This window comes from Sceloporus occidentalis, unplaced genomic scaffold (genome assembly GCF_023333645.1).
Source record: "Sceloporus occidentalis isolate IW3139 unplaced genomic scaffold, rSceOcc1.0.p SCAF_23, whole genome shotgun sequence".
NCBI classification, from domain to species: Eukaryota; Metazoa; Chordata; class Lepidosauria; order Squamata; family Phrynosomatidae; genus Sceloporus; species Sceloporus occidentalis.
The window spans coordinates 7,164,245-7,190,926 of NW_028317003.1; the positions used below are offsets into that span (position 1 = coordinate 7,164,245).

Consider the following 26,682-nt stretch of genomic DNA (forward strand, 5'->3'; position numbering starts at 1 on the left):
GAAGGTTGGGATTCAAGCAGTATATTCCTTCCAAGCGCTCTAGGTATGGAGTGAAGGTGTATAAGCTCTGCGAGAGCGAGACAGGATATACTCATGCCTTCCGGGTATACGAGGGTAAGGATAGCTACCTTGACCCTCCAGGTTGCCCAGATCATCTGGGCACCAGTGCCAAGATTGTTTGGGACCTAATATTCCCCCTTATGAACAAAGGCTACCACTTGTATGTAGATAACTTCTATACAAGCGTCCCTTTGTTCAAGCTGCTGTATTGTTTCGATACGGTAGCTTGCGGTTCTATAAAAAAGAACCGCTTGGGTTTCCCACAACGCCTGGTACGAACCCGGCTAGGAAAGGGGGAGACCTCAGCTCTACGCCAAGAGGAGCTTTTGGCATTGAAGTTCAAGGACAGAAAAGAGGTGTGCATGCTGAGCACCATCCACGATGAGAGAACCGTGGAGGTTTCTGTCCGTGGCAGAGCTGGGGTCACTACAAAGCCAGTGTGCATCAGGGCCTATAACAAGCACATGGGTGGAGTTGATCTGTCAGATCAACTCCTACAGCCCTACCTCATTATGAGGAAGACAAAGGCCTGGTACAAGAAGGTTGCAATTTATCTAATGCAAATTGCAACCTATAACGCTTTTTTGCTGCACAAAAAAGCAGACACTGGGCTGAAGCTGTCTTTTTTGCAGTTTCAGCTCGAAGTAATTTCAGGTATCTTGTACCGTGATGCACCTGGTCCCCAAGTAGTGATGGGAACCAACAGAATTGGGGCTACCCATTTTATTTTTAAAATCCCCCCTACAGCAAAGAAGCAGAATCCCCAAAAGAGATGCAGGGTATGCTACAGCAGGGGGCAAAGAAAGGACACCACATTTTACTGTCCAGATTGCCCTGGAAAACCTGCACTCTGTGTCGGTGACTGCTTCAAGCTGTATCACACAGTTTCCCATTTTTAATTTTTTTTTTGTTCCTGCTCCATTTTTGTATTTTTTTTTTATTTTTTGTTACATTTACTGTTTTTTAGCTTTTATTTGCTCCACCATTTTTAAGCGTTTTTATTTGCACTGTCAAGTGACCCCTGTGTCCATTCCGTGGCATGAGGGACCACTTAAGGTGCTAGATCAAATCCCTTCTTGGAGATAGGCCAGGCTTTCTTGTAACCTGTCCCTACTGATAGTTGGGTACAAGCATTTTTCTTTACCCAGATGTAAAATTCCTACTGAATTTGAATTGCTCATGTTCTAAATGTGGCCCTTTTGCCCCCAAACAATCTGACAAACCCATGCATGTGGGGTATCAATGTACTCAGGAGATGTTGCTGAACACATATCGGGGTGTTGTGGGACAGTGACATATACCAGGAGCTGTAATTTCACACCTGAAGTACAAAGTATGTGAAAAAAACACCAAAAACAATTACTATCCCAAACTTTGACAAGGGTTGGTGGTAGGATTAGTGCATGGAAAGGGTTAAACTATCAGCATCTAAAATACCCTGGGGTGTCTAGTTTTCAAAAATATATGGTTTGGTGGGGTAAATTTAATTTGCTGGCTTCAAAGATGCCCCAAATACCACATAGAGACAGAATTACCAGATTCAGAGAAAAATGGTTTTGAATTAGCAAAACTCTACTTGTACTTATTGCCCCATAACGTGTAGAAGAAAGCAAAAAAACATAAAAACATTGGGTATTTCTAAACTCGGGACAAATAGTAGAATCTATTTAGCAGGTTTTTTCAGTAGTTTTTTATGATGAATAAAAGATTTTTCAAATAAAAGTGAGAAAATGTGTATTTTTTTCAATTTTTCGTCATATTTTATTATTTTTATTATAGGAAATTACATCATATGAAAAAAAATTTGGTGTCTGAAGAAAGCCCTTCTTGTCCTGAAAAAAACAATATATAACTTGTGTGGGTTTAGTAAATGGGTTAAGAGAAAATTACAGCTAAACACAAACACCGCAGAAACGATAAAACAGCCATTGTCACGAAGGGTACAAAAAGTAAAATCAGCCTTTGTCACGAAGGGGTTAAATTCACTCATCTCCAAGATAACTCATATTTACATCATAGTGCCCTCTTATTATTATAGTTTTTGACCCATGATGCTGACCCATGTTCCACATAATTACAAATATGTCAAAATGTTAATATACAATTCTGACATGTCAAATATAACTGTATTCTGTACTGGTCAATATACTATACTGTATTTTAACATAAAAATGATTAACCATTATATGCATGCATTTCCATAAGGAAACTGGCTGTCAAACCTTAAGTCATGTAGAATATCGTTAGCACTGGATGTCAATAGAGCTCAAGGATGTTAAAAGAGAATCATGAATCTATTAGCTACTGTATGTGTTCTTCTAGATAAATACATACACATCATCCTATGTGTATACAATCATTTCAGCATATTAATCATTTACGCTAGGTGGAATGTGCCTGTCAGTATCTGGTATACTTCACAGATCACATAATCACAAACAACCAAAAGATACAACAACAAATAATAGGACCATAGCATTCCGAGGGACATAATTTAAAAAGCAGGTCAGGAATTCCAGCCATCTATGTCTGGTTGTCTACCATAAATCATGGATTACTTTTTAAAAGTGCAGTACCTGTAAATCTACCTTGTCGTGACAATTCTCAGAATTTTACTTTCAAGATCAACCGTTCTCTATTTATATAGAATCATATATCTCCTAAGAATCGCCGTTTATGGCGGACCCAAACCCCTCTATCTCTCTTCCCTCCTCTTATGTCCCTCCTTCCTAGGAACTCAGAATGTATGCTGGCTAGAATTGTTGCTGTAAAAGTTACAAATATGTGTTTAGAAATTGTTTTTCTTCTAAACGTCTTATAGAGATACCTGGAGACATCCAGGTTCCTGCTAACCATAGCATTCCCTTTTTGGGATGGCAGAAGGCAGGTCAATGGGCAGTCCTGCTGATGCATGTGGGCATTCTGTTGTTGTTTCGTGTGTGGCTAGCCCCACATGCTAAAAAGCTGAAGGTGGTAGGAGGGGAAGTGGGCAGGGGTGGCGCGTGCCTCAACATTGCTTCTGCAACCCAAAGACTCTAGGAGAGTTCCCAGGAAAGCTGCCAGTAGGTCACAAAGTCTTCTAAGATGTTTCTACAAAGCCCACATTCTACATATTTCTAGCTACACCTCCTAAAACAAGTGTCCCTTATTGACCACGTATAACGTTTTAAATATGAACAGAGAGTCCACACTTGCTTGCTAAACAACTACTATTAATTTTAGACACTATTGAATTAATTTATCATAAAGGTATAGAACATCTTTATATTTGGAATATTAACCCATGAAGAGTGCCCCTGACTCTATTTGTGGTCTATAGAAAACATTAGTACTATTACTTCTGTAGTTCTGGGGGAATCCAGTTCAACTATTGTGGTTCACCATAATTTCCTTCATATATTCCATATAAATGAAACCTAATTTTTGAATATTCCAATGAAAATGCTGTGCTATCCATTAAACATCATACATGTGCCTCAATTAAACCTTTAAATGATCATGTTGTGAAAAGTATAAGTCCATCCTTAATTTATACTGAAGCAAATTGCAACAGAAAATGCCATGGCTCACAATATTGATGTGTTAGGGTGGACTTTAATGGATTATTGAGGGCTTTTCTCAAGAAAAATAAATGTAAATTATCCCAATGAAAGGTAATAATGGTGGTTTTTTTTGTTACTATGAAATGTAGGACACAACACACATTTACAATATGCTAATTACGTGTTTCTATACTTCTTTCTAATGAAAATATGCACATAATTCCTGCAGAAACATTCTCATGAATATTTGCTTTCATCAAAATATGCATAGTTTTTTTCACAACATTCAGCTATAGTAATTACAAAGGCATACATACAAGAGAATACAATTTTAAACGGACTAAATAAAAGAGGAGATAAGTAGGTGTTAAAAAGAAGAAATGTTATAATATACTAGGAGGGAATTCTGAAAAAAAGTGTTGAAAATTATAATATACTGGTAGAAACAAAATATTTAACACAGCATTAGTAATCTGCAGTCAATTTATATGTTTCTATGTAAGAACTGTGATCTAATATGCAATTTTTTGTTTTAACCTCCACATTACCAAGAGCAGATGTGCTCTAGCATGTTAAGCACATTAACCTTAGTAGATATCCAATTTATTCTTTCCATGTAAAAAAAACACAGAAACATTAAACAAGCTTTATTAGAGCTACAACCAATCAGTGCCTGATTTTGTGACACTTATAATTAGACGTTTCCTGAAAAATCATGAATGAGGCAACATTTTACATAATTAAATATTCTTTCCTTGAAGGCTTTGGGCCCTCGAGTAATAAGAATTATGTTTTTAATGCTGTATTCAGTTTTAAAAATGTTTTAATTTCCGAACAATAGGAACAACGACACTTTTAAAGAAAATATGTCAGTTTTCACGGTTTTATACAGTAAATAAATCTTTATGAGATTGTTTAAAGATTAAAATATTAGTGGATACAAATATAGCTTATTATAATCTTTAAACACAGTAATAGACCGTTTCTGGCAGCTAGAACCGTCAGAAAATTGTAAAGAGGAAAAGGACTGTTATGCTGCAGATCTTATTTTTTCCCACCTTAGTAAAAATGTTTGATAAGGCAATTTGGGTCAGTAGACTGTCCCTTTAAGCTCTGTCTCCCCTTTGTGTTACTGTCTATTTTTTTACATTCATTAACAATCTTAAAGCACAAGTTATATGTAGTTTTAATATTGATTTTACCAATTTCCCAAATATGGCTTCTTGTGATGTTTGATATGTATCCAGGAAAAAGGAGAGCTACTCTGGTGAAAAGTTCGGCATTTTGGAGCAATCAGCTGAAGAATTCCAGAGGTTTCTATGCTAAATGCTTACAGTTCATCTATCGGCACACTATCACTTTTTGCCTTGGTAAAAATGAGTTCATGAGATACTATGGATACATACAAAACGTCTCTTTAAGCAGCTATCATGGCACAGCTGGGAGCGTAAGACAGGAACGTAAGGCACTGGAGCCATGGAGATAGCCCAAGGATGTTGAGCGGGACAAACTAGAGGATGAGGCAGGCAGGACAGGTTAGCCGAGGGGCAGGAGACAGTTGGGATAGTCACAAGACGAGCCAAGGTCAGGAGGCGGAAAGTCAAGCAGCAAAGGCAAGGGTCAAACGAAGACAACAAACTAGCGAGCTAAAGTAAGGAGGAATGGAGTCTGCACTAAGTCAGATACCATACTAAGCACAGACTACTGCAGGTGCTGGGGTTATATGGGGTGAGCCAGTAATGCAAGGCAAGGCATGCGGCCTATTCCACCGTTGGATGCCTCTGCCATGGCCTTGTCTGGGGATGTGGCACACAAGCGCACAGCAAAATTATGGACAGGTAAGAGCCCCCGGTCCTGTGCATGGACAGGCCACGGGGTCTGACAGCAGCCTTGTATAGTGGAAGTAGGAAGCAGGGACAGCCTCTTTCGTGTAGGGGTCAGTAATAGTTAAAACAAAAATGCCAGTGGGAATAGCAGGGGGATACCAGGTTAGTAACATGTGGAGTTGGTCCTTCCCTAAGGTCAGTGGACTGTCCCAGGGGTCTGTAATCACCTGGCATAACCATAGTTTCTCAATCCTTGGGTATGAATTATGTGATTGGACAGACTCCTTTCTGTCATTTATACCTATAAGGAGTCAATTTTATAAATATTTTAATTAAAATACTTTTAATCCCAGAGGCCACAACAAGATAAGCTCTCTGACACTCAGTGTCTTACTATGGTCCAAACTTTACAGGAAGTGGTTTCAACAGAGAGGAAAACAACCTATAGTTTATCAACAGCTTCTTTCCAGTAGAGGAAAACTGAGACATAACTCACAGCCTTATTTATCTTACTAAAATAAGCATTACTCAGCAAGGCAGACAATGAACAATGAAACACACATGGAAGATTTTTCCTACATTTTTAATAAATAAAATAGCACCGTTTATATAGCAATATAGATAATCATTCCTATGAAATTTCCAGGGGAGCGCTATCTGGTGCTCTCTCTTTTGAGGCAGTGGCTTCATGAGGGGGCAGGATCAGCCACACACAATGGCAGGGGTGGGAATGGGAGGGGTGTGATTAGCTAGTGAGGGCGGCCTAGCCCTAGATAACATTAAGTAGGAGGGAGTGTGGGCAGTGAGTGGGTGTGGCCAAAGAGAGTGGTCTAGAAACTCACCCGGAGGATTTATACGCGAATGATAGACAGAAGATAACTCAGAAGTAAAATTATAGTGTAGGAAATACTTTCTTATTTAGTACCAAATATGTATTTAACATTTTAGAAGAAGCATCCTAATTACACACATTTCTTCAATTACACTTTTATCACGTAAGTTTAATGTCAACTGTACCCTAATGAAATGTAAAATATAAAATTGCCGGGTTTTTTTTTCGTATCAATATGACTTTACATAACGTTAACAATTCAACACCACCAATAAAACTTCTGGCATAGTCTTTCATTGTAATCTATTGTCCCCTGCCTATTATATTTCCGCAACTTTAAAGTAAAAGAGTAGCCCACAGCAAAAACATCTTAAAAAAACATCTATACTATAATTCTTAGCATTTCTTAATAAATAAGAAATTGGAGGTTATTTTTAAAAGATCATTCAGGTGCAACTTTTGGTGTTATCGACAATGCAATGGTCCAATCAACATTGGCTATACCAGAACTTCTTAATTTTGCCAAATATCGAAAATGTAAAGATTGTACTGTAGGATGATCTAATTTTACAAAGCAACATTTTTAAATGATTGGACTTATTTCCATAAAAGAAGCACTGCTCTAAAATATGTCAGTAACTAAATGCAAGAACAAAATTAATATTCAAGTCAAGTTTACTGATAAATCATAAAAGCAGAAGATAGTCTGGACATCTGTTTCGACAGCCAAGAAGTGTCACAGGTTCAGAAAATTCCAGATAGCTTTCTACACCAATCAGACCTTTTCTTGTATTCGCACTAAGAACGAGACACCGGTTGCAGTCAAATGAGCCATGTGAAGCATTCATCTCTTTAATTAATATCATGACTCTGATTTATAATGTTTCAAAACAGTTCTAAACATTATAACAAAAACAAAGGCTAAAAAATGTTCTGCCAACATTCCTAACTAATGATGTCAGTTCCCATTCAGATTACAAACAGATGCTCTTGAGAGCAAAAAGATGTTAGCCCAACGTTGTGCAGATACTGGTCAAGGAGGTTGTTCATTTTACATACACGCTGAAAGAACATTATATGTTCTAGTTTTACATGGTTAAAAATCATATTAGGCAACCAAATGTGTAGAATATTGCTCAGTATAAAACATCTGGATACAGGCTTAAAATCATGTTTAACATGTCTCAATGGCCAAAATGATTAACTCCCAGCTTTTTGTCATTTATTCTTTAGTATTTGCAATTTTAAGGAAAGTGCCAAGCTTCCTGCGGTGCTGGCATTTGTACCAGGTCCAAATTTAATGATATACGGAAATGTATATGATTTACTTAAAGGTTGCATCACAATTTTGTTACATACATTTATTTTGTGTTAATAAATCCCCTAGTCTTCCTGTTCCCTGGATGATTTTCTATGGCACAATGGGGTTCAGTTGTTAACAGTCTCACAGAAACAGTTATTGGAACATGTGAACATGCTCTCCGAACACCTGTGTATAGAAACCTGGCTCCCCTGATATACAAGCGATATAAAGGCATGGTCTGATTGTACAGGTATACAAACAGCGAAGCAAATATAGTTAGCTTAATTGATCTCAGCCAAAAATATAGTCATTAATGCACCTTAGTAAACAAATATCCTAAATTGTCTAGGCGTCTACAAGTATTTATTTTACAAAACAACAACCACATTCTCCTGGAGTCTTAAGTGGGTCCCTTCACCAGTTACTGTTCTTGATCATAATACATATTTCATATTAAAAGCACTGCCTTTGATGTCTTTCTTTTATTCAAACAAGGGCTGTTTTGCTTAGTAACACTGCTCATGCATTGTACCAGTAGCTGATGCCCTCCTCCCAACAAGACAGCATTGGAGGGTATATTTTGCGTGTCCTGGGTGACCTGCTTGGGGAAATAAAGTCATCCTACGTTTAAAAATACATAAATAACAAATTATATAATTATAATTGTCTAAAAGTGCATATGTCTGGTAATAGAGGGGGTTCATTGTCTGAGACTGTTCATGTCTGCTAATGGAGGGGTTAACTGTCTCAGACTGCTCTTTTCTGGTAGTAGAGGGGTTAATTATCTGAGTCTGGTAATGAAGGGGTTTATTGCGTTAGACTGCTCATGTCTGGTAATAGAGGGAGTTAATTGTTTCAGATTTCTCATATCTGGTAATGGAGGCGGTTCATTATCTGGGACTGCATATGTCTGCTAATGGAGGGAGTTAATTGTCTGAGACTGCTCATGGTAATGACTGTATGTATTTAATAAATATATATATATATATTGTTATCATACTTAAAATCAGCATGGCTCCCAAAGCTTCTTAATAATTTCAATAATATGAAATGTATTTTATGTGTGTGTGATGGTGTGCATATGTGAATAATGTATGCTTGTGTTTAATCTCATCCGCTCATCCCTGAATGTCAGAAATAAAATGTGGTCACCTTAGCCCGCACCGGTAGAGGCGTCGTTAGTCTCCTGTGACACTTCAATGACATCTTTGTCATCAAACTGCCCCCAAAAGCCTTGTTGCGCTATATTTGCAGCCAAACGGCTTATCAGTGCCCCCAAACGGCTTGTGTGTACCATCTTTGCCATCAAAAAACATGAGTAGAAGAGAAAATCCTGGTGGTGTGAAGGAGGGGGGTTCCGCAATGGGCCCCAAAACTTCTGATGGCGGCCCTGGGGATGTGAATATCCTCTGACAATGTGACGAAAATGTCATCAGGGGAACGGCCAAGCAACTCTGCAGAATGCTTCACATTTATGGAATATGGGAGTCGAGAGAGGCTGTTAGATCCACCATTTAAAATGACTATTCCATGAACAAATATCTATATTGCTCTTCCAATAAACCCACACTATTTATCAAAAATACCACACCAAGAAATACAAATTATTTGACCCCCTATATACATTACTTTTTTCATACAGAAAAAAAGTATTACTTGCTACTTCCCGTAGGAATTATCAGCTCTCTCAAAATACCATTGCATATTTCTTTTGTGACCTCTATGTAAGGAAATACAATCAATACAGTTTAGAGTGACAAAATAATATGTTATATTGGGTTATTACCTTACACAGAAAATTCTCGGTGCCAAAATAAATACTCTTGCGGAGAAATACTATACATTCTGGATTCGCTTTGACGTGCTAAGCTGTGAATGTGTGTACAATGTTTAAACATTACAGCGAAATATCTGTATGGATTTAGCTACAAAAATGTTCTGCAGAACTATATTTTTTCTATAAATTCTACATATGTATATGTATATAGTTGTTTTGCCTAAACCTTTTCTAATGGCCATATTATTCAGAGGTATCTTTCACCGGTAAACCTGAACAGTTCCATACAATATGAATTGCACTCTCTAGAATGTTAATTATAATTGATAAATATGCACGTGTTATAGTGCATTGTTAAATGTCTATGTTCCATTTTTATCTTGTATTGTACTGTAAAAAAAAAAAAAGGAAAAAGCTTTGCAATCTTAATAACTCTTAATGTTAATTATGGAAATGCCCTTTTGAAAATAGTTCTGATGCATATCTCCCACCCTTTTTGGTCAGGACAGTCCAGATTTATGGGGATTGTCCTGTTGTCCGGCCTAGCTGCCCACTGTCCTACTTTTACAGGCAGTGGTGATCATACTAAGCTATAGAAGTGATTGTTGACTGTGTTTTTTGGAGCACAGGCCTCCCATGCTGCAGCTTCACAACCTATTAAAGAAAAGGTATATGATGTAATCACAGCACTCTCCTTCAATAGGTTGCAAGGTGGATGGAAATTCAATGCTCTACCCCTTAACCCCTTAAGATCCCCTTTGGCTGCCAGCAATTATTGGGTGGAATGCTGATGGAGCAGCTGTCCCTTATGGTGATGGATTTCGGCCAGAGTCTCCAGGTCAACATACTCTGGGACCTGACCCACAGCGGGAGGGCTCCATGTATTCTAACCTGAAAAGTTCCCAGGTATGATGATGGGATGTCAAGAACACCCCTCACAGTATAAATGGGGGGCCATGATTTAGAAGTAATGACGATTCGCCATGTTAAATTTGCTTTTATAAATTCCTTGTCTTTATTATGGGTATGTAGTGAGGTACTCAGCATGCTGCATCTATCCAAAAGATCTATTAACAGGTGTTGTATCCATTTACATTGGTGCTTAAAGAATGCACCAATGTAAACATATTCCACATATTCAATTTCACATATTGAACCAAATGGTTCTTACTAGAAATGCTGCCCTTCTCTCATCTTCAATACAAAAGTTATTTTTGACATTTAAAATCTAGAATATACAGTAGTTAAGCTGTTCTCGCCAAAAGAAGATAATGAAATAACACTTTATTCTTCGAAATTGAAAACATCCTTTTCATTGATGTTTGGGGCAAGCATATCCAGTTTTTTTTCCCATATATTATGTAAAATAGTACACAACTTTGCAGAGGTCATGATACTCTGTACTTGCATGCAATGTGCACTCTCTTTTTAAATGCCTTGAAAAACAAGTAAGAAAATGTGAATTGCATGATTTTACAGTAAACACTGATTACGGCAATATACAATTTGCTGTCCCTTTAGTAATTTTTGTTACATTATTTCATAAATAATAAGACTTACCTATACACATATTCATTCTGTACATAAATATTTAGTATATTCAGTAAGGAGACATAAAATTAAAATAACTTCTTATGAGAGCTCATTTCATATCTGGCAAACAAGAGAAAGAAATTGGACAATTTTGCTGGAGATATTTCCAAATAATAAAAAAAAAATTTTTTCCCTTTCTTGGCTGCTCAGAATGTTGGCCATCTGTACAGTGAGTCAGAATTTACCTCATTACAAGAGAACATATTTGATATGCCAACATTAAATTACATTATGTTTTCAATCAGGATGCTGTGGCCTTACCAGACATGGATTAGCGATGGGGGGGGGGGCTGGATAAGGGATAAATCTGATATACATTTGGAGAGTAAAGACTTTTGTACAAATATCCATCATAACACAAGTTTTATTTTTTAGGGTTACTGTCTTATTTGTTTCCTCATTTTATTCAGAAATGTATCTTTTGTATTTGCATGTTATTAGAATTATATTGAATCGTGGTTTATCCATGCTCATTTGTCTAAAGAGAAGTTATACAATTGAACCAAATTGTATATCAAATTTTGGTATACTCTATTTTATTATTATAGGACCAGCAGGACAAATTTGTGTCGTTGTTTGTCATACAGGGGAAGCAACATGCAGCCTAGACACCTGGCCAAGCTATATAACATTCTAACATATTTTCTCGATGGGCTTTATCAACTCTGGTCCAACACACATTTACCAAAAAAAGGCTGAAGAACCACAGGAGAAGAAGCATACAGTTGTGATGTTAACACTGTGAAAAGTTGTTTTTGTTTGAGGATTGTACCACCAGGTGGGCCAGTGACATATTCAGGCCTAGGCTGACTAGGCCTATGCCTAAGGCAGCAAGCAGGGATAGACACCAACATTGCTTATGGTGGACATTTCCTGGGGTCTGTTATGAACAGTTTAATGATGGACAGTCACAAACCTTGCCCGGGACACTGTTGTGTTTGTACCAATACATAGCCCCCTGCTACGAGACAGTAATGGCAGATCAACCTCTTGGGCAATCAGGCTCCCCAATTGCCCCCTGCACAACTGGCTGCTCACAGTGGAGTTCTACCCAACTGCCCTGCTTTGGCTATTCTGAACCTGCATTAAGATACTCAGGATATGACAACATGCCGTGTTTAAAAGAATGCATTGATTTTTATCCTGTAGATCCATTGTTTATGTTCTACTTTGCTTTTCAGCTTTTTTCAGGTTTGGTGATTTTGGAAGGCCAACCAAAAGACAACACAAAATAAGGCTTCTTGTACTGACCCAAAATCTTCAGAGCAGCCCTTTGGCAGGGGCAGTACTGTTTCCAGTACCGATATCTAGGAAAATTAGATAGATTGCTGCTTTAAAACCATCAGTGGCATTTTCTATCCTAGGCCATAACCAGGGGCAGATAGTCCTCTTGGGTGAAAAGGCTTTCAGGTTCCTGTTTATATTTATTAGGTAAAGTGCCAGGATATGACATTATAGACACTAACCAGAATACACCACTGACTTTAAGGTAGTGTTTCTTACTTTAAATTCAACTTGTGCATTAGAAGAAACTTGCATAAACTACTCAACTACATTTGATGATGTTGAGTGACCATTGCTGACCGTATATTTCTCTCCTGTAGGTTAAATGTCAAGGTGGATTTATAACAAGGAAAATGCACCAAGGATTAAACTAGAATGGCTATAGATTATTCTTGTACCTATATTAATCTGTAAATAATATAACTCTAGACAATACTACTATGCCACATTGGGTATTCCGCGCACATTCCTTAGGTACTGATTCAAGAGCACATGAGGCATCTTCTTGTGAATGCACAATATAGTTTGTGTGTAAAAATATATTTTCCAGTAGCAAAACTAAGAGGCATATTTGTGAGCCATATTGTGAATCAAACCATGACCTTTTTACTTCTCACCATTCCCCACTGGTACATCTTTACAAGCAAACTCGAGATTTGATTTCCATGATATAGAAAAATGCAGGGACAGTCTGCTAGTTGTGATTCACCAGCTGGCTGAAACGACTTCTAAAAAAAATAAATGATTAAAAAGTAGTTCTAGAACTTCTATTGTTCTAGTAAAATCTAAGTGTGAAAAAATTATCTGTATGTATATACCATGTATATATATATCGTATATAAATCATAAACAGGCAGCTGATTAAAACTGGGGATAAAAAATCTGAAACACTCAAGAACCTTAAATGGAAAATGTGGCCATAACTCTTTATCTGAGAATACTGGATTATTGCTTTTAGATAAATGCTCACTATGTTAAATGTTTAAGGTACGGTAGCAGTTCATTGAGTATTCATTTGCATTCAGTTGTTTCCACATGAAGAGCTTTGTTCACATTTTCACTCACCATATGTTTAATGGCTGTGTTTCATTCTACCATTTTATGCAAATATCCAGCTCACCGTTATCTTTTACAACTATATTTGTTATTTTGATGGCAAGTCTTAAATGCACATAAAATATTAGGGAGCTTGATTGGAGGGGGATATATTTGAGGGAAAATCCTAAAAGAAGGGGACTTGTTTGTTTTTAAAGTTTTTCGAAAATTCTGAAACTTCGTATGTTTATAGGCACATAATAAGAACTTTATGCCAATTTATTAAAATACTCACTCCCTTCAAGAGATGCAAGATCAAAGAGACACACCAGCCATCATAAGCACTTTAATGCATATGGTAGCTTTACATGGTATCTTCCCTGTGCATTTGTCTCTTTATGACAACCATGGAGCGCATATATGTGGGGAGAAAAGAAACAACAATGATGGTGTAGTATGAACACACAAATAAAAAAATTAAAAAGGGGTGTAAGATCCACTCACAAACACGTTGGATAAAGCAAGCTCATCAGAGGTTCAGTAGAATATCAGCAGAATTTAATGGCTTCTAAAATCTATAAAAACAAGACCAAAAATGGTGCAATATCATCACAGAACAAGAACAGGGAGGTCTGGATACACTTACAATTGGAAGAGGCACAACTATACATAAATAGTGTGCAAAAACGCAATGTAAACCAGAATCAGTCCCAAATTCGTTGTTGTAGTGGTAAGGAAACTCTCTCTACGCGTTTCGCCAGTAGTCCGCTGGCTTCTTCAGGAGAAAATATCAAATAGATTGATGTGTGTAGTCATTTGTCTCTTTGCCATGTAGGAGATGTGTTTGGTTGGAATACTTACTGCCAGTCACATATGTCGTTGGCACCGAAAGGGTTAAATGTGACTCACTAAGGTCCAAATCAGCCAGAGAACAACCGCAAAGTACAGCTCTCCAACTTGAGTTATTCAATAATAGATCTGAGGTCCCATCTTGGCCTTTTCACAGTGGAAAACTCACCAGAGTTTCTCACTATCCTAGACCGAAAGAAAAGCTATATTGCCTTCTACAAGAACTCCACTCCAATTCGGACACCATACGTTTCTCATGAGTTGTGCCCTCAACATTCAGTCCTCAGTTAGATCAATGCCCAAAGTTGCTTGGAATATGGTGCATTTGCTGAGTATTCCCTTCCTGGAGTTTGCTCCAAGTGATTAACGGCTGGCTGTAGGCAGTGTTCCCTCTAAGCTGTGCGCTTGTGCGCGCGCACATAGCTTTTTTAGAGAGCGCACACATGCAAAAATTGTGCGCACAACAGTTTTTCCCAATAAAAAAAAGTTTGATACTTTATGTGGTGCGGATATTGTACGCACAAAATTTTGGCTCTGGGAACATTTTTGCACAAGAGAAATTTTCTGCGCACGCCACCTAAGAAAAATTAGATGGAACATTGGCTGTAGGTATGTCTGTTCTCTATGTAAGCTCATCAAGAAAGCAACACACAGTTGTTGGTACACAGGTGACAATCACTACAATAAAAGTGTATTTCTAGATTTTTTTGATGCATATTGTCATTTTTATAGCTTTAGGACATAAGGGAATTTGATATGTAATTTGTTTCCTGTTTCCAAAAGCACTACAAAAATGCATCATCCTTAGAGGCTGACTAGGCTATGAAATAGAAGAAAGATATCTGTCTGGAAGCACTGTCTCAAGGACAGTCGCTCACGTTTAGCTTTGCTATGATGTCTCGCAGACACTGATAGATGAGTTTCTTTACCCTCAAATAACCTAATGGAGCTTTTCACCGATTTGCATACTGGCTGCAGCTAAGTGAACTAGGCAAGTCAAGGACATTAAATACTTCTGTCCTATAGAGTGAATTCAAGCACTACTAATCAACCATACATATAATACCCTATACACGTTTACAACATACCAGTCTATACCAGTTGTCAAACAAAAGTACAACTAATCTACTAAATAGGTTTTAAAATTACAAAAAAAAACCCAAAACATAAAAAGGAAGCCACTTTGTGACTGTGATAAAGAAAAAACACAACATAATATATATTTTACATAAAGTAAAGGAAAACACGGTATGTTGAACCGCAACCAACTGCAATCAACCATCCTTTCTCAGAGAACAGAACCCTTTATCTTCAATCATTTCTAAAATTGGTTTCCCAGTATGTGATTCCTGGAGGATTCCACGTAACATTGAATCAAAGTAATTAGCAACAAAAGAAAATAAAAAATAATGTAAAAATCTATTCATTCTACCTTTAATGCAAATATGACATGTTACAATAAGATTTTATTACTCTTCTGTTTAACCTTTCTCATGTGATTGCCCAGGCTTTGTATAGCGTGCTCAGCCGACATTTAAAAAAAAAATATATATATATATTTTGTTTAAATATATAATTCAGAATACATATGGATATATCAAAAAGGGAGGGGAAACTTATTTGTATAGATATACAAGAGAACTGAATATATATCATATTCAGTTCTCAAACCTGACATTAAGCACAAGGTTTTTTTTATCTTTTTGCTTACATATTAATATAAAACAATTGCTCTGCTATTGCGCTGTATGTGAGAGCTGCCACCTTGCTTCTGCATGACATTAAAGTACACAGCAGTAGTCTCTCTAATACTAAACGCTTATGAGTAGTCTGGTCAAGCAATCTGCTTAGGCTAACGGTGACATCGCAAAGCAGCGTACACTGATAGATCATGGGAACTGAATGAACATTTGAATGAAATGCCATGCTTATGCTTTTATGCAGGCAGATGTGATGTCAGAGCTTGAGCAAATCTAAACAATTTCAAATGATTCATGAATTAAAATATTAACAGCACCTGTGACAGATGGTTTTCAGCTCTGGATTTAATTACGGTTTTATCTTGGATTTGACAGTTCCCCTTTAAATGACTTACGCGCATGTTACCAAAAAAGACATCACGAAGATAAATAAAATCTCTATGAAAAATAATAGGGTGTTAGTAGATTGCACACTATACCATGTACATACTGGTTATGTGATTTGTAACTTAAGATTGTTAGCTTCCCTGTTAATGTTAACTTGACAAGTTGTTCTTGACATTGCATCATATAGCTTTTATAAACGGTAACTGCCAGAAGTATATTAATCTTCTTTCCTGCGACCACCCATGCTGCTTTTTTTTTTTAATTTTCATTCTCACCAATTAGTCTACGAAGCAAAAGTTGAGTCTCCTTAAATGACCTTATCCTACTGGAAAAGAGAAACAGAATTGCGCATACGGTGGTGCCTTGTAATTAGCTATCTTTAATGAGAAGCTGAAAGCTAAGAATAAAAAGGCGTGTAGACAAGAATGGCAGCTATCCATGTCTGTACAATTAACAAGTACATTCACTGTCTGGGTTGTTATATAAATTACAGGTTGTGCATTTTTGTAAATGAATGAATTGTGTTTTTAGAAAGCCAGCACTTGACGCTTGGGACTTGCCCGTTTTAAGACTTTTTGTTTGTTAAATAATTTTTACACCTAACAAAATAGTTATAATGCTGTGCTTCCATTAAATGGAATATTCCATAAAAAAAAATTTTGTCGAGAGATAAAAGAAATATAGTCATAGCAAACCATTAGAATTAAATGATCCTTAAGATATTATATGGTGGGCACTTTTCTTATAGGGGACTCTTATAATTTTTGCATAATTCACAGCAATTCACCCCCCTACAAAAAGTAAAGTCTGCTATACTACATCAATAATTAACAAGCCCCTAAAATTAGCTTAGAAATGATATATGGTTCCCCTCGTTTGCACAAAATATACTTAGCTTATTTAAACAATTAATTTTGTTTGCAGCCCCTTCCAAACACATCAGAAGATCCCCTTTTATTAACACAGTAATTAATTTCTATTATATTGTTTTGTAATTTGGTTTTGCAACATAATATCTAACATAAGCAATTGATTTACACGTGATAGAACGCATTACCATGTCATAAGAATGTCTTAGCCGACATGGTAATAAGTGAGATTCATTCTGATTTTTTATATTAATATTTTATTTTAGTTTTATCCATGTATTAGCAACACAATTTATATGTACTCAACTTCATCTTCCTAGGATCTGCATATTATTCCTCCACATGTTCTGAATGTTTTTAGATGGCCCTGGATCCCTTTCTATGGGTAGGATGAATAATTACAGGACAGAAAAAATTCTTGACATTTTTTCTTATTACATATCCCCGCTTCCTTGAGATACAATAGTTGCTAATGGATAAATCAAGTATCAGGAAAAAAATACACTTATTGTTAAACAAAAAAGTACAAGCTAAATTATTTAATTCATTCATTCATTCATTCATTTAGTGTTACGTTGAAAGCTGAGAGGTTCCCCTTTAAGGAAAAGTGAAGTTCTAAAAGGAAGTTAATAGTGTCCAGTCTTCAAGTTGCTGACATATTTGGCCCGGATACTCTTAAGCTCCCAAATAATGCAATCATCCAGTTTTTATGGTATTATATTATTTTTAGCATGCTTTTTTTTAATGTCCTTTAAGACGAAAGCTTTGGGGAAGAGGTGGCATTTCTCAACCCACTCAGCTCATTTTCAAAAGTAATTAGTTATGATTGCCTGAAATATCTGATACTCTCAGAGGTACAGTTACTCTTCATTTATCTCTCTTACGATACGTCACTTATTCAAAGGGCACATTACACTGCTTTAACAGAAATATTGATTTGGGAGGAAGCTGGAAACTTTGAAAGCTCCAATATTTTTGTAACTGTAATTTAACCCCAATTTTTTTTTCAAAAAGTCACCAAGAAGACGAATGACCGAAATACTTCTATACTTTCATATAAGACAATATAAGAGTTATGTATACAGAAGAACGCAAGAAGCAAGCAACGCAACTGCTTTTGCTGCTGTGCCCTGTTGTACAGAGAAATAGTTTTGAAATGTACTTACATGTACTCACTAGATCTTAGCCAAAATGAAAAGAAGCCTTTTGGTTAAGATCCCTTATACTCGGGATGAAACCCAGAGATTTCCCAGGTATTTAAAATAGGACGGCCAACCAGTGGAGGCTAAATGCAACTGATTGGTGTATGACGACAAGGTCAAGGCTATTAGTAATTATTGATATATAAAGTAAATTTTCTCTCAATGTCTAAAATATGTATTTTGTTTTTCTTAAATGAAATCTAGGTTAATAATACAAGTTTATAGTACTTCAAAAGCGGTTTCTAGTATATTTAAACCTATTACAGCATGGTGTTAAAGATTTACGCATATATTTGTAAGCATTATAACCATTTAACATTAGTTTTCAATTATATAGCATAGTATAATTACACACGCACATAAACGTATAGCTGCGACAGTCAGCTGTAAGCTGTCCAGGCACATATCCTGTCTATTTGGACTGCTAGCAGCTCTGCATGCAGTGATTTTTATTACACCATGGAGTATCTCAACATATACAAAGTGTAAACCAGGCTTGATATTCTCCTTTTTAATGGAAAACGCCTGTGAAATATAAAAAAATAAGCAAATCTCCACCCCCACCCCTGGTTGACTGTTTTTATCACAGCAAATGCCTAAATATATATATATATATATATATATATATATATATATATACACCGCATTTGCTCGATTATAAGACGACCCTGATTATAAGACGACCCCCCAAAATCTAAATATTAATTTAGGAAAAAAACAAAAAGCCTGAAGACTACCCTATAGAAAAAAAAGTTTTACTAGTAAATATTAATGCATGTAAACTATTTTTTCATATCTAATAAAAGCTATGATTGAGAAAAATATATATTTTTTTTATTTCCTTTTATTTGCCAACCTGCCCCCCCAGTTATGCACATCTGCCCCCAGGGTTGCCACTCTGCCCCCAGAAATGCCTTATACCCCCTATTTGCCACTCTGCCCCATGATGTGCCTTTTAACCCTCTATATGCCAGAGTGGCATATAGGGGGTTAAAAGGCATATCATGGGGCAGAGTGGCATATAGGGGGTTAAAAGGCATTTCTGGAGATATATATATATATATATATATATATATATATATATATATATATATATAACTGCTAACAGCAATCACACTCCTATCAACCCAAGGCAGCTAGTACATGATGGAACCTGGGGATGATATGAGTGTGAGTACAGCCTCCCTATGCCATGCTACCACCACCACCCACCTTACACATCCATGCTATCATACACACACTCATTCACAAACATTTAAATACTCATTCATTCCATTAATCACAAAAATCCTCCCCCACCCCCTTACCTGAACTGCAGATCTCTCACTCGCAGACTTCTGCAGGGGCCCGGCTGTGCGAGTAACTTCTCTGGCCCCGCCCCCAGAGGAAGGAGGGGGGAGGCAGAATTATGTGACACTCTGCTAGCTTCCTGTTCTCCTGCTGCTAGAAGAAAAGACGCTGCTCGCGACCAAAGCACCGGTAAGCAGCCTGGCAACCTAATCGAGGTCTGATTAGAAGACGACCTCGATTTGCTCTGAAAAAAACCTCGTCTTATAATCGAGCAAATACAATATATATATATATATATATATATATATATATAGTCTCTGGCACTGGCATAACAACTACCCCCTCTGGGCGGGAGGCATAACAACTACCCCCTTTAGGGCCCCCCCTTTCTCAACTATTTTGAGCCCTTTTAAACTATTTTGAACTGGCATGGGGAGAAAGGAGTGTATCAGGGTCAACCGAGGCTGCTCAAGAAAGTGTCAGAGCAGACGGACAGCAAGCTGCAGAAGCGGTGGGATGTAAGCGGGGTTGTTTTTTATGTTTATATGTATGAATGTGAGCATGGTTGTGTAATTGTGTTTGTGTGTAAGCATGGATGTGTAATTGCGTGTGTGAGCATGTGTGAGGTTGTGTGTGAGCATGTATGTGTAATTGTGTGTGAGCATGGATGTGTAATTGTGTGTGTGTGCGCATTGATGTGTAATTGTGTGTGGGGGGGGCTATTTTCGCACCAGGGCCCTGTGGTTTCTAGTTACACCCATGGTCTTTGGTAAATGCCCAATCTTATTTTTGTCTCTCTCTATATATATATATTTATGTCTGCATCCTATCCTATATATTTTAATACTTTTATCTGATCTGGCACGCAAGAGGTTAAATATTTTCATATTCCTATTAACAACCTGAATGCTGTGGCAGCCTATGTTAAATATGATTGTGTTACTCTGCAGCATATTACACACACATGGGAATACATAATGCTTAACTCATCTTTTAATTTCAATCTATGTTTTTCTCATTAGAGCAAACCCCCTCATAGGCTTTTACTAATTGTGTACATATCTTGAACTACAAAGTACCATTATTACAGATTGTTATATATGTTTACTATGGTGTTAAAATGTTATGAATGAAAACAGATATGCATTATTCGTTGACAAGCTTCCCTTGGACAATATGGACAATCACCAGAGGCTAAACTGAAATTCAGTAATCCCAGCATTTAACCATTAGATAAACATAAGAGCAACTTGCAAATTCACAGTTCTTGAAGCATGTCCCAGTAGCCAGAACTACACAGGGGATAACTGGAACGGCGGATCAGATGAGTATGTAGTGCTCCTAGCCAGTAGCCCACAGGGAATTTGCCCGATGTGCCATATGGCCAGTCAGAGCCAAAAATTTCTTAGCCTGGATTTCTTTTCCTTCTTCTCATTCACCCTTCCAATGGCTGCCTGAGTCAACATCAATCAGCAAAAAAGGGGAAGGGTACATGTAAGGTAATAGGGAGGAATAATCATGCAAATCCTGAGTACAGGAAGTTAAGATGGCTGCTCCCAAGGTATACACACAATATGCATTCCTCCCAACTGTCGAGCCTCACAACAGGCTATTTTGGGCCTCTGTTCCGCAGCCATGTAAAGCAATGTTCTGGTCTTGCGATGTGAGAGGTGCCATCAATTTTTTTTTTGTGTCTCATATACTGAGCAGCAGGAAGTGGTGCCACATACAGGTGTAAAGTATGGTGAGCCGCTCTTCATCCTTCCAGACCATTCTAATTCCATACATACCCGTCCTCTCTGATTTGCCTTCTCTTGGTCATTAGGGTATCGGCTTACCCCGAGGTAACGTTCTCCCTTTTTTCTTCTTTTACTATGGGTTGTATAGAATACATCGCAAATCCTTCATTTCATTTTTAACATTATAATTACATTTATGTTTATTGGTAAATTACAATGACACGTCATCCACCTATCAATTTTTGTTTTTCGTTGTCCTCTGTTTAATGTGTATCTCTCCGTTGATATGTGATTTGGAAACAGTGTATACATTGACAACTTAAGACAAAATGTATTAGTATCTCTGAACCATTATGTTAAATATTGAGGTATGCAACCATAATGGTGCAGATTGAGAGTCTTGTGCCTATTGTACACTGCTATTCTATGATAAGGACCACTGTACCATTAATATATGGAACATTATTCCACCTTTGTATGTCATTACTTTGTACAAGTATGGCGAGCCAGATAAGGCAAGCAGGAGGGGATGTGACATGGCGTGTCTGCCACAGTGTTGGGGATGTCTGGAGATATGTGTGTGGCGTCAGAGGGTGGTATCCCACTTAATGTAATTTTGGGAGCTATGAAGGTAGGTTTCTAATATATATGAATTGCTTGTTTCACATATTTTTATTTATGGTATAGCGCTCAAAAGTATAGCATTTGGGTAAAGCAACAAATTCCCTTTGATCTTTTCTAACCGTCTAAGTGGTTACAGAATTACATTCTTAAAGAACAACTGCTGAAACAATATTGACGTTCATCCTCAAAAAGAAAGAAAAAGAAAATAGATAAATCTTTTACTCTAAGCTATGTAATATGATATAACAAGAACATTGTTCTGTCCTCTTTGGTTGCACTGCTGAATAATGCTGACAGCATCTTGTGAAACTGAAGCTCACAGTCGCTCAGTGCCTCTGGAAGCAGCCATGGTCTTCTCAGTTTCACAAGGCTGGAATTCTAGCATCCTTTCACGCTACAGACACACTTTCTCTAGTACTACAACGAGCAGCAGTCAGGACATTAAAAAAAGCACGTGCAGCTTCCAGTGAATTCAGGTCTCAGAACAAAACGTATCCTTGAGTCAGATTTGTGCCAGAGAACGATTTCACTATGTGCTTTGTTCTCGCGGCACAAATATAGATGTTGGGACCAGGTAAAGAAAATGCTTTGGTGGAAAGTAACTCAAACTGTTATGCTACTCAGCATGACAACAAAATGGTCATAAAAAAAATAGTTTATTTTTTTTTTCTTAATAATATTATTATTCTTAACAATGTCTACATTATTTCAATCTACCTTTTTTAGAAGAGCAGAAAATATGAAGAAATTTCAAACACGAGGCGATGCAGGCATGCATTATTATCTCCGTTAAAAGCCATATGGTAGCAGAATAATTGAAGCAAATGCCTATCTGTGTATGTGTTCATAACTAAAGCTATGTGCATTTTCTGTACGAATGCTGTAAATACAGAAGGACATTTTTTGATTGCAGGCTGAGGCAGCTGTACAACAGATGTTCTAATGTGTTTACCATTGCAACTGCTAATGAGGTTCTAGCAAATATCTCCTAATGGGGCCCTATATTACACCTTGTAGACTTTTTGAAGGAATCTTCACTGAAATTGGCAGAGTACCTACAAAGTTGGCTACCATGAGCTCTCCCTCTTCATAGGTAGTGGCTTTGTGAAGGGGCAAGGCTAGATACACATGGTAGTGGGGTTAGCTTCACACTTAGTAGAAGAAAACGTGGAGGGAAGTAGGAGAAATGGGCAGCAGTAGGACTACAATGGGTGGGCAGTGGGTATGGCCAAACGTCAGTCCTCTGTCTGAGAAATCAGAAACTGACTCGGAGATGTGGAGAAGCAGTGTGTCATCTGGAGACTCCAGGTCGAACCAGAGAGATTTCAGGTATGCCTATAACCACTTACAGTTCAACTGGTAAGTCACCCCTAGACTTTTTCTTTACCTAGGTGAATTAAAAGGTGGCAGTGGGACAACAAAGATACTCTAAGAAAGTGTACTTCAACTCCATTCGTTTTCCATTATGGTTGCCATATCAACCATTTTTTAAAGTGACAAATATTCATTTCCAATGTCACACGTGAAGCGCTACCCTGCAACATGTGGGATGTATGACTGAGTAACTGATTCACTAATTTCAATTTATACATTCACCATACTGCACAGATCGCACATATGTATATGTGTCTCTCAAAAATAGCAGATTGCACAGCACAGGCAGTAGAATCAGTGTTTCCGATCCATACTAAATAAAGAGGAAACAGGGCATTTATGATTAGGACCTGAGCTGGGAACCTAACGAATGGTGAGCAAGCTACTCAGAGCTTCTTTTACTTATAACAGTTACAGCCATTTAGCAAGTACCTGCTTATCTGTAGATTTTATTTTATTACTGTAACTATACATAGCACAGTCTCTACTCTTTATTAGCTTTGTCTGCAACTGGACCTTTCTAACACATTATCATCTAGAAATAAAAAATATTTTCAGACTTTTTGAAATATTATACAAATTTCTCAGGTGTAACAGAGTTCAACATTCCCTCCTTTAAGCTTCCACATATCTGTGATGCAGCAGACCGACTACCTGCAATGCTTTTCCTACCCACGCCTCATTAAACTGATAATTGCTGGCTCAACAGTTCTATAATGTGTACGTATGAAAGCCTTTCTGCAGCCAGAGATAGCATTATATGTCGAAATGAGCAATGGTAAATTGGCAGGTTGTTCAGTTTTCGAAGGACATGTTTTTCATTGGACGCAAAAACACTTCAACTCTTCCTAATAAGAACACTTGCATCGTGAAATAAAAAATAAAAAAATCAAGTCAAAGGGGACGAGTCACTAAAATGTCTTGCCAGGCAAGTTAAGGGTTAACTTGTCCCAAAAGACTTGGCTTAAAGGGATATCATATGTGATTTAATGCATATGTAGGTGGCCCTTTTACATTTTCATGTGACCCCCTTTCAAATGCATGGAGGCACATATATATTTATATATATTTGCATTTGTAAACATAGGTGAACTGTAAAAATTATAAATTTAAAGGGATTTGTCATCTAACGTGTACTTTAATGCACAATAATTTGATGCAATATTAAATGGAGGTGATGTGTTCATGAGTGGCAAGAATTGTCAGGCAATGGAGGAGGAAGGAAGCTGCAGCTTCTAGCTCAAGTCCTTTATTTATTTATGTATTTATTTATTCTTCATTTTTGAAGAATTAATATTTAAGTACTAAGTACTAACAGAGTCTTTAGTGAGGCTGATTCACTTTAAATTGTACTTGAGTGTAACCCCCGGAATCACTAAACTGTCTTACACCTTAACCGCCTCTGTTATCCCATGCAAATTGGTTATCTTTTCTACTATAACTTCTATTACACACAGCCTTCGGCAAACTATTTCACCATCACAAGTCTAAGCTGAATTTTAATTACTGTCCTCTAAACGCCATTGAATAATCTATAAGCTATAGATCCTTTCTCTTGCCTCAAACCATCTACTTTATCATTTCTATAAATTGAAAATATACTTTAAAAAGCTGAGAATACATTTGAAAACTAATTCTGTCAGCCACACAGGAGCAGACAAAATAGATTGCTGCCAAAAGATATCAGAGACAATAGGAAAGGTATTGGGGGTTGCCTGGCCTCACCTGCTATGGTCTATCGTTGATTTTAAGTAGCATTATTAGTTAGTATAGATCTGTTTACACAAAGGAATGTTATTGCAGATTTATTGTTCTTATTCTGCTATAAACTGCTTGTGTGATTTAAGTTACCAACTTGGTCTGGTTGGACTGTTGGATATTCTTCTTGTGTAACAACTACAGGACCAATACAAACTGATTTCTCGTGACCCATTAACTAACAGGATTGTACAAAGAACAAGAGGTTATGCATTGAGAGATGACGACGCAGGTGAAAGGGTTCTATAAACTAAGAGGAATAAAGCTGTAAAATCCACTACCTACTGAGGTTTTCATATAAAATCCAATTGATAGCTTTAAACATGGATTGTGTGTTTGTTTTTAGCAAAGCAGAATATACAGATATATAAATGTTAACAAGGACATGATTAATTATAGGTTGATGATCCAGTGGAGGAATTTATTTTCCTCTTTGGAGGAATTTTTGGAGATGACTTCAATGTGGGTTTTTTGCCTTCTTGATCAACAATAGGGTTACATTCAGGCTTGAACTTGACGGACCTGACTATTTTTTGTGCCATTATGGTAGTGAGGATGCATACAGTGTAAGAATATCTTAAGTTAACACAAACAATATAAAATGCAGATGCATCTGATTACACAAAATAAAGAAAAAAGCATATTGGTTTTACACAGCACCACAATGCATGCACAATAAGTGTTATATTTTTTACTAGATTGCATTATTGCTGCAGTGCCCAGTAATAGCCGCCCGTCACATTTATCTAGAGTATCACTAAAGTAATCATCATTGACAAACATCTGATAAATATTATTGGCGGACTGTATTTCGATGCAATCAATATCCTTTTAAAATGTGCTTGAGTTTCTAGGAACTGAAGTGGATTCATCGATGCAAAAGCTTTAAGAGCTACTCCCATTGACTTGATTGTAAGCTATTACTCAAAAAGCACTATAATGTACAGCTAATGGAGTTTGAAGAATTACCTCTATAGTGAATTACACAGACAATTGTATGAACTATGGATTAGCAATGGCCAAACTCTAGGACCATGAAAAGTCAGTTAATCTAACACTTCCTTTGTCTGTTTTGAACTAAAATAGTAAATTTACATATGCACAAACACCACACTATACATTTACATCTTTCCTTCTTCTCTCTTTCTTCCTCTCCCGCTTTCTTCATGCTCTCTCTCTCTCCCTGTCTCACTCTCACAACGCATACTTACAAGCATACCTGGGAACTCTCCGGGTTTGACCCAAGGATTGCCGGGTGAAGCACCGCTTCTCCAGTTCAAGACCCAAATTCTCTTGACACGCCCCGCTCCCCGCCCATTTCCCTTTAAAAAAGGGTGTTTCCCGCTGCCGTCAGCCCCCACTGATGTTAGGGACCTCCCACTGATGTCAGTGGGAACTCCCACTGATGACACGGGACCGCCCCGTGACGTCAGTAGGCAGTCCTGGCCGCAAGGGAAGGCTCTGGGTAGCAGGAGCCCAGAAGTTCCCAGGAATGCTTACAAGGAAAGTAACTGCGGTCAGTCGTACCACATGTCCCATTTACTGTGCCCAATGACAGCTTAGTTTCCCAGGTTAGCCATTGGTAATGCTGAAAAAACATAAAGAAAAAAAGGCTGGACAAGGGCCTTTTGGGAATGC

General features: G+C 37.4%; 1 protein-coding gene and 1 non-coding gene across 4 annotated transcripts in view; one reads left to right on the forward strand and one right to left on the reverse strand.

Annotated features, from left to right (window-relative positions):
- The window catches only part of LOC149300753 (RNA-binding motif, single-stranded-interacting protein 3-like), a 280,512-nt gene that overhangs the window by 211,565 nt on the left and 42,265 nt on the right, over positions 1-26,682 (reverse strand). The window lies entirely within an intron of this gene.
- Positions 1,063-1,192, forward strand: LOC149300754 (small nucleolar RNA SNORA35). The gene has a single exon (XR_016272293.1). It is a non-coding gene; the product is annotated as a small nucleolar RNA SNORA35 (small nucleolar RNA).